Source organism: Alosa sapidissima, chromosome 5 (assembly GCF_018492685.1).
Source record: "Alosa sapidissima isolate fAloSap1 chromosome 5, fAloSap1.pri, whole genome shotgun sequence".
Lineage (NCBI taxonomy): Eukaryota > Metazoa > Chordata > Actinopteri > Clupeiformes > Clupeidae > Alosa > Alosa sapidissima.
In genome coordinates this window covers 20,899,994-20,908,727 of record NC_055961.1, presented here as the reverse complement: position 1 = coordinate 20,908,727, position 8,734 = coordinate 20,899,994, and the positions used below count along the sequence as shown (strand labels likewise).

Here is an 8,734-nt window from a genome sequence, read left to right as displayed (position 1 = left end):
ATGCGGGCAAATGGCATAGAGTGATACAGAGAGAGGTGTTCTTTGAATGACAAAGATACCGAGAAAAATGTCAATACTTGTATCTCCTCCTCTAAATGTGTGTGTGAGTGTGCTCTGCTTTTAAATGACAACATTTCAGATTTGCACCGGTTTGGATTGCTTTTGGATTGGTAAGGTTATATTAGCCAAACTAATCTGCTATTTTCACTTCCAAATAATGGTACTGGAACCTTTGGTATTTCACTATGATGATTCAAGAGAGACCAAATAGGAACAACAAAACTATACCTTAATCTCTTAGAATTAAAATTCATATCTTTCAGCCACGTGTTTTATAAGCATTTGGCCTCTCTCTTTCTTTCTCTCTCTCTCTCTCTCTCTCTCTGTGCGTGTGTGTGTGAATTTGCAGAAGAGACACAGAATTACCTTTTTTAATCTTGCCATGTTTAATGCATTTATAAAAGGATTATTTGCACCCGTCCTGAGAGGGCCGCCGCTAGAGAAACTATTTCTGTCCTTTCGGATACTTGGAATGCTTCGCAACCAGGGACATCACATCAACTCTGATTCATATAGTATGATGTTACTACTGTGGAAAGACTTCACAGATACCTAAGCTAGCTACTGCCATTGATGAAGGATCAATGCTTGGATCAGGCTGTCTTGAGAAAAAGCATATTCTATATCAAAGGCATATTCTATATTATCACATATTAGTCTGTGATTAACGAAAAACGTTACTGTTTTGTGTTGTTGAACACAATGGGTCAAAGAGTCGATATACAGCAGATCAAAGCCATGTATTGCTATTGCATCCCTAAGGTGTAAATAACCCTGTTAAAATGCTCAGTTGTTTATGTCAAAATTTAATGGTCAAGCAATGGTAAAATATGGTCAAATAATCTTTAAAAACGTGACTATCAGTGTTCATTTTATTTTCTGATGGAGCCCCGGTGTTGAGCTTTATGTCTGCCCCTCCCTGGCCTCCTTTAAAGTATTGTTAACATAACCTTGAGCAATATTGGCTCACAAATGTCATGGCCACGTGAACTTTATTATCTGACTCTCAGCGTGCCTATGATGTGTGACTGATCCTCCATGGAAATGATCCAGGGGTAAGGTCTTCACATGTCTCCTTGATCGGAATGATCTAAGCACAGGGCTAGGCAGGAACATTAACTTTTTTTTTTCAAAATCATTCTTTCAACGGCTGGGTTTATAAGTGGTAACATTCATGCGTTATCTTCCCTGAGTATAAAGAGAAAGTGTTTGATTGATGATGAAATAAATGAAATAAAAAAAGACTCTTGGCTTTGAAGAGATATCTATGTCGTTACCATGAGGTTAATTATTATGTAGAAAAAAAATCGTCATTGCACAAATAAAACAGAAAACAACAGAATTGAAATGTGAGTCTACAAAATACATGGTGATAAGCCCAAGCAGAACATAACTGACATGAATAATGAACTCTCCTTCGATTAACAGCGACTATAGACTGCAATGGAAATTATGCAAGCCAATAGGTTTCTGCTAAGTGAGCTGACCTTTCACACATACACTATCCCTAATCCCCCGTGTGATTGAAACAGCGTTTATGTACACTATGTCTGTGCGCTGTGGGAACATTGATAGATTCTGATGGTAAGAGGCGGCTGCATTGGCAGCCATGCAACTTTAAAAACCTCTGATGTTGGTTTGAAGAGACACAATACCCAATCAATCACACGCATTGTGTTTTTTTTTCCACTGCTCACACGCTAGTCTGTTTTTTGAAGTGTTAGTACAGAAGTATGTTTGTTTGGTAGATGACCTGTGTTGGAGAATTGATTAGTGTCCTAACTGGCTTCTGGTAGATTTTATTGCACACCCACAGACTCTCTCTCTCTCACACACACACACACCTGCCAGAAACACCCACATAGGTTCTAAATGACAGAAGGTCCACCAATGCACTACATAGTTATTTGTTCATTTTCAGAGAAGAGGAGATATGCAGCATGCAAGAATCACAACCAGGAATTTCCTATGTTGAATCACTTGGATGTGAGTATCCATGAATGAAAAGAGTTCACTCAAGGTTAGGCTTCTTACATGGGCATTTTAGTTGATTTTCTGTGAAATTGAAATAAAATGTTCTCAACCAGTTCTAGCATACTCAAGCACTACTAGCCTTATTGTTGCAAATAAAATGAACAGACATTTCATCCGGACATAGCTGAGCCTAAAAAAATGTTTTAAATTCGTCCTTCTTAAACTTATCCTGGAAACAGAGCAACACTACTCTCAGCAGTCAAGCTACAACCAATCCCATGAATATATTTACAGATACATTTTAGCCCAACTATAGTGTATATAATAAACGGTGGTGATTGACTAGTATCAGATTTTCTCTCAAAGCTGCGAGGTGCAACTGTTGGTGACACACCCCTTTTCTCCCGGGCGCATATGGTATATTCCGGTGAGATGCTGTGCGGAGCTCGGTGGGGCTATAGTGTCTGGCGGGCAGAAGAACTCGTGAAGATTTTCGTGTGAATCACAAATTGTCTGGTAGCGGTGGAGTCGCCTCACAGTCCAGCCTCTCTGAAGTATCTGTGTGAATCTCGCACCAGCTTGCTAGCTTAGTCCAGCATCGTTTATCGCATCCGAGAATCTCAACTCTGCTATCCGGTCCGAGCCTGCTAGACTCATTCGACTCGCCTGCATCTCTTCCTACGGATAACCAGGGGTACTGCGCGCAGGAATGTAAATAGCCCGCTGTCATCTATCACAGAAGTGAAGCTTTGGTATGGAACTTAGTACGTTCATCGCATGCAAAGGTAAGCTATGAACTGTCTTAATCGCTGCACAAATACTAACGCCTTGCCTCCACACTGTCTTATCGAACGATGAGCGATTTGCCGGTTGGAAACACAATATAGCCTATTCTCTGGCTTAGGCACGATGTTGTAAGGATTTATTTTCAAAGGCGTGTAAAAGCAGTGCCTGGCTATGCTGTGCTCTAAAGGCTGGCGTGTTTTTCTCACGGAGGCAACGGCCCCTCACGCTAATGTTGGTATTCCCTTTTTCCAGGAAAATCAGCAGCATCAGTTCACGGCAGCATCACCGGCAAACTTGCATGAGGGCGATATAGTAGCCTAGAGATTATTTCACAAATTCTAACAATTGAACTCCAAAATAACTTGTTAAAAGTTTCTGTTGCCCTTAGAAATATAAGTTAGCTACCAACACGTAAATCGTAAATTAAAATGACATAGGTTACCTTGTCCTTAAGAATTGGTTGTTCCAACATAGGCCTACTGCCCAATTCGTTAATGTTTAGGCTACTTTAAAGCCAGTTGATGTTGATGGAGGGAGATTGGGTAGTTAATGGGAAGACTAATGACCGTTTTCTGCTGAGACAACCGCATCATCATCTTCTGACAGCACGTTTGGGGAATAAAAATGGTTGCCTAAACTGTCAAAAGTGAAATAACATGATGCAAAAATGGTGTGCTTAGTTGCAGCATCGGCAGGCTATGCACGCACCCAATACGGCTATGAACAAGGCCAGTGAACACACGGCCCAAGTTACATTTAAATTCAGGACAAAGTGGTCGGGAAGACGCTAGTCATGCTGCGTGTGAAGACCAACTCGGCTGTAAACAATAAGATGATGAACATCCGAGGTAGCCTTGATGGCATCTTCTGCCAGTGAGCTTGAGCCTTGAACGTAGCCAGTTGAGCCTATTAGTCGTTTTTATATTCTCACCGATTTGTGTCGACATGTAATTTGTCTGTTATGCTGCCTCCTATTCGCAGGTAGGTTGCTGGATCATGGCAGCCTTTTTATACCCAGTCTAACAGCCTAACATAATGTAGCCTAGTTTAAAAATACATCGTTTGCTGGTTTTGTTTAAGCGCTCCTGACGGTAGATTTGGCATATTGTCGTGTGGATAAAGATAGTGTTTTATCTTTTATTATCAATTATCTCAGGAAGAAGGTGTCAACCACTTAAATGGAGTCTAGTTTAGGCTACTCTGTAACTAACAGTCTCTTTAAAGTTAAATGGAAAGGAAAGTGAATAACAGTAGGCCACTTATACACTTAACTCAGATGCTGCTTGAGAAGGAAAGAGTCATGATTAACCTATTTTTAGCTATTTCTTTCAAGAATCAGGCTATATTCAATTGAGAGGCGAACCCCAAGAAATAATCTCCTGTCCATATTCAGTTGGAGAGTAATTTCTGCGGGCTGCCTGGGAAAGCACATTTTGAAATCCTTTAGACACAAATTTACTGTAAGAGAAGATTTTCTGCATGTTCAATTTAGCGTCTAGAGGAATGCAGACACATGGCCCTGGAAAGATCCAGTCAGTCATACAGATATCTCACTGAGCCAGATGACTTTTGAGTCAAGCTAGTTTTTTCTTATCCCCCATGACATTAGGTTTGAGAGAACGTTTTTAAGGTTATATTATGGGATGAAATATTTTCATGTGTCCATTTCCAAGTGATGGGGTGTTGGCTTTTTCATCAACCAGCCTTAAGTTGAATTAGTGTGATGTACAGTAAACGAAACAGTCATCAGCATATACATTGCAAATGTATTAGTCTATTAATGTATGGTAGAATACAGTAGAAATCGTCATCATCGTAATACTTTTTTGCATCAGTGAAACCACTGTGGTATTCACTGATTAAACCACTGTTGGCACAGCGCGCAGCAGTTACTTAAGTTTAGTACTGAAAGCCGAGTATCATTATGGCACATTTACCAGTGACATCACCAGTTAATATGACTAAATTCTACTGCAGGTGTTGTCTTTGTGAAGAAAATGAGTATTAGATTAGACCAATGATCTCGGTTTGTGTACATATACGCCTATCCTCCGATGTTCACACAGTCACACAACCTCTGTAGCCCCCTAACCCCCCTTTCTACTCACACACCCTGCCTCTCTCCCTCAGCTTCCCATCACACACACACACACACACACACACACACACACACACACACAGTCATACCACATGCACGTACACACACACACACATATACTGCACTGTATGCACAGGCACACACACACACCCACACACACATACAGTGGTTTCTCTCAACTGAAAGTTGAAGACTTGCTTGCTATAGAGTGTCACATCAACCCAAGACAGAATAGTGCGGAGTGTACGACTGTTTTCAAAAATCTAGATGATTAATCACATTTGTGTAACATTCGCAGGTACTCAATAAACACAGCACTCACTGTGGTACATAATAAGTCAGATCCACGGAGTATCAAAGAGTTGGTGCTGAAAAACAAGAGAACACAATCATTGTGAATGATTGAACTGTGTATGGAACAGTAACTGACTTTCATTTGGATAGTGTCTTGGAGGTCAAAAAAGAAGAGCTCTGGCGGATTTTGATTTATCTCCAGTGGCTGTTTTTATTAGTTGTTATGGGTGCGGCAGTACTAGCGACTAGCCGCACTTCCTCACTCTGTTCCCCAGGTGGGCTGTAGGCCATGTTATAAGGTCTGAGGTGATATTTACACAGTACTATATGACTGTTCACTGACAATAATGATTTTTTAAAATGTAATGGGCTTGTATGTCTCAGTTGCTCCACACTGTACTTACAATAATAATGGATATGTATTTGCACATTTTTGGAAGTTGTAGAGTATCTCCTCTAGTTGAACAGAATGATTTAATTTCCATCTTAGGCTTGGATTTCGCCCCATTAGGAATGATCCAGGCCTAGTGCAAGGGGAAAATTTGACAAACATAAGGGACGTGTGTGTGTGTGTGGATGTTTGTTTGACAAAAGCACAGGTAGTTACACACAAGGGTGGGGACCAGTGAATTTCATTCATCCTGGTTCTCACACCTCAGATTTGTAATGTGCGTTTGAATGAGAATGCTCCCTGTAGTGTGTACACCCCTCCCCCCCACCCACCTCCCATCTGAATGATTGCATGTTTGAGACCCTGTATTTACAGCGGTTGTTGTTCTCTTCGGGCCAGAGTAACGTTTACTAGCCTATCACCCTCATTATCCCATGAGCTCCACACACCCCCTACTACTACCCACAACGCTCCGTGCCTGCCATCTCTCTCTCTCTCTCTCTTTCTCTCTATCTCTCCCCCCCTCTGTCTCTCTCACTCCATCTCTCTCTCTCTCCCTCCCTCTGCATCTCCCTCCCTCCCTCGTACTCTCTCTCTTTCTCTCGCATGCCATCTCTCTCTCTCTCTCCCTCCCTCTCCATCTCCCTCCCTCTATCGCACTCTCTTTCTCTCTCTCTCGCACCATCTCCCTCTCTTTCTTTCTCTCTCTCTCTCTCTCGCACCATCTCCCTCTCTTTCTTTCTCTCTCTCTCTCTCTCTCTCTCTCTCTCTCTCTCTCCTCTCTCTCTCTCTCTCTCTCCGCAGCAGCAGCAGGCTGCAGCTCTGCCCTCCCACGCCTGCGCTGCTGGCTTCAGCTCCCACTAGCCTCCCCGCCGACCTGCTCTTTACCTCTCGCCTGTTCAGAGAGGCGCGGAGCTGCACAGCCTCCACTCCGCGCCACTGCCGTCTCTTTCATTGAGAGCTGTATAGCTGGCCTTTGTGTGTCGGCTCGGCTCTGAATGTCCCTCGGATACCAGCGCCCTGAGGTGGACTTGTTTAACGCCTCACGCTTTCCAATGTCCGCAGCGGGGAATGGACGGCATTTATGTGGCCAGGGTTGAGTTGCTCCCCTACTGGTTTCAGTCAACACAAAAACATTGTTATGGAAGTACAGTGTTTGTTTTCAGTGAGACCTCTGCTGCCCTTTTGAAAACAATAAATAAATGTATTGACTGCTGCTGGTTTTTAAAATGCACTGTTTGAGGTCAGAAGTGCTTCTACCGCCTACCTTAGCCATTATCACCAATTAACCTGGAATTCATCACCAACATTTGAGTAAAATAGGAAAACTATTGTACATGTTTATGTGTAATTAACTATAAGGAGCAATAAGGTATAACATTAGATTAATGTGTAATCTAAATTTGTTAACAACAACAACAGCGCAGTTGCCACCGATAAAAGGCTTGCTAACATGCTAACTTATGTCTTCTGATGTCATGCTGTGAAATATTTTTCACAGGGTGGTCTAACTTGCTTGTTTGAGTCACAATATAAACAAATACTGATACTAAAATACATTTCTTAATGAAAGCTATTTTTGAACATTTTGTATTGTTTCAAGGTATTGGAAAATATATTTTTAGAAGGTGAGTGAATGGAGTGAAGTGCTTAATTACTACTGTAAATAAAGATCAAAAGTCTGGTGCGTGTGTGTGTGTGTGCATGTGTGTGTGTTTGCATGTGTGTGTGCGTGTGTGTGTTTGTGCATGCACGTGTGTGTGTGTGTATGTGTGTGTGTGTAAAAATGTACAGTATATCTAACAATCTCAGTGGACATACTCATCTTATACCTGCCAGCCCATCATTCAGAGAGGTGTTTGTTGAAGAATATTTAATAACCAGATAGAACTCTCTCAGAAACAAAGAGCCCCTCAAATAAGACCAGGCGTTTCTCCTGCTTTGAAAAGAAAGCCTTTAACTGGAGAAATATAGACCATATTCTAACGCAACATACAGTACATCACAGCCTTGTCTGTGTGATAACTTTCTTCTGTGGCAGCACTTGTCTTCACCCTCGGAGACCTTGGCAGGAGACTTGAATGCGGCATTCTTTACATGAGCATATAAAACATGCTCAAGTGCAGTAGATAAGTAGGCCCTGGAGTAGAAAATGACAGAAATGGCTTTGTGCACATCATGACATAAAGTATTTACAATGCACCAGACATGAAGATACTGTATACACCAGAAGATAAATGTAACAGATATTTTATCATAATATAGTTTTTGTGCTTTAAACCTTTAACCATAAAATGCTTATATTACACTTTGTGATTCAATTCAGTATACTAACCTGATTCTAGAATGTTAAAGAATGTAGATAAATTAGTAGACAATTTAATCAAACTAATAATAGTAGATAAATGAATTAAACTAATAATAACAGTTTCTTTTGCACAATAAAATATTGTATAATATATTTTTAGTGGTTAGTTTGGTTATATTTTTACCAGGATTTTACAGTAGTGTGGGAATTTAAAACAGAAATGGAATGCCATGTTGGTCCTTCAGCATGTGTAAAATAGGGTCAGTAGCGAAAAAATCCTTTTCCAGTGTACTTTTTGATTGGCTCACAGGCATCATTACTTCAGCTCAGGTTCAGTTAGAGTGCTTCGCATTCACACACAGGAAATCAGTGCAGGGGGGTGGGTGAGTGGTGGGCGCTTTTGCTGTCTGTTCCACACAAGGCAAACATACAGAGGAAACAGTGTTGTTATTTGTTACACCGTTGCTAGTATTTGCAGTCACCTGCTGCTAGCGTCTTTAAAGTCGTCTCCAGAGAGTGGAAGTGTGGGAGAGAGGCAGAACGGCAGTCTACTCCCTAAGAGTTCTCTTCTTTAGAACCGGTAATCATAAGGAAGCAGCCCCCTCCCTCCCGCCCAGGTGGAACACGGATCCTTTGAGTGATATCTGATGCCTGCATTTTGATTGATAGCTTAACAGGCTCTCGTAAAAGACGCTGCAGGTAAACATTTCCTCATACACATTCCCCTTTGATGATGCCTCAAATAGTTGCACAATTTATTTCACCACAGGCTCTATTGAAACATACATGTATGCAATTTTCTTGCTGAATTGTTTCGTGCTTC

General features: G+C 41.4%; 1 protein-coding gene across 1 annotated transcript in view; it reads left to right on the top strand.

Annotated features, from left to right (window-relative positions):
- Positions 1-2,500: 2,500 nt before the first annotated feature.
- Positions 2,501-8,734, top strand: part of tenm1 (teneurin transmembrane protein 1) — a 173,947-nt gene continuing 167,713 nt past the window's right edge. Inside the window, exon 1 of the mRNA XM_042093027.1 lies at positions 2,501-2,819. The gene's annotated coding sequence lies outside the window, so the exon portion shown is untranslated. The remainder of the gene's footprint in view (positions 2,820-8,734) is intronic.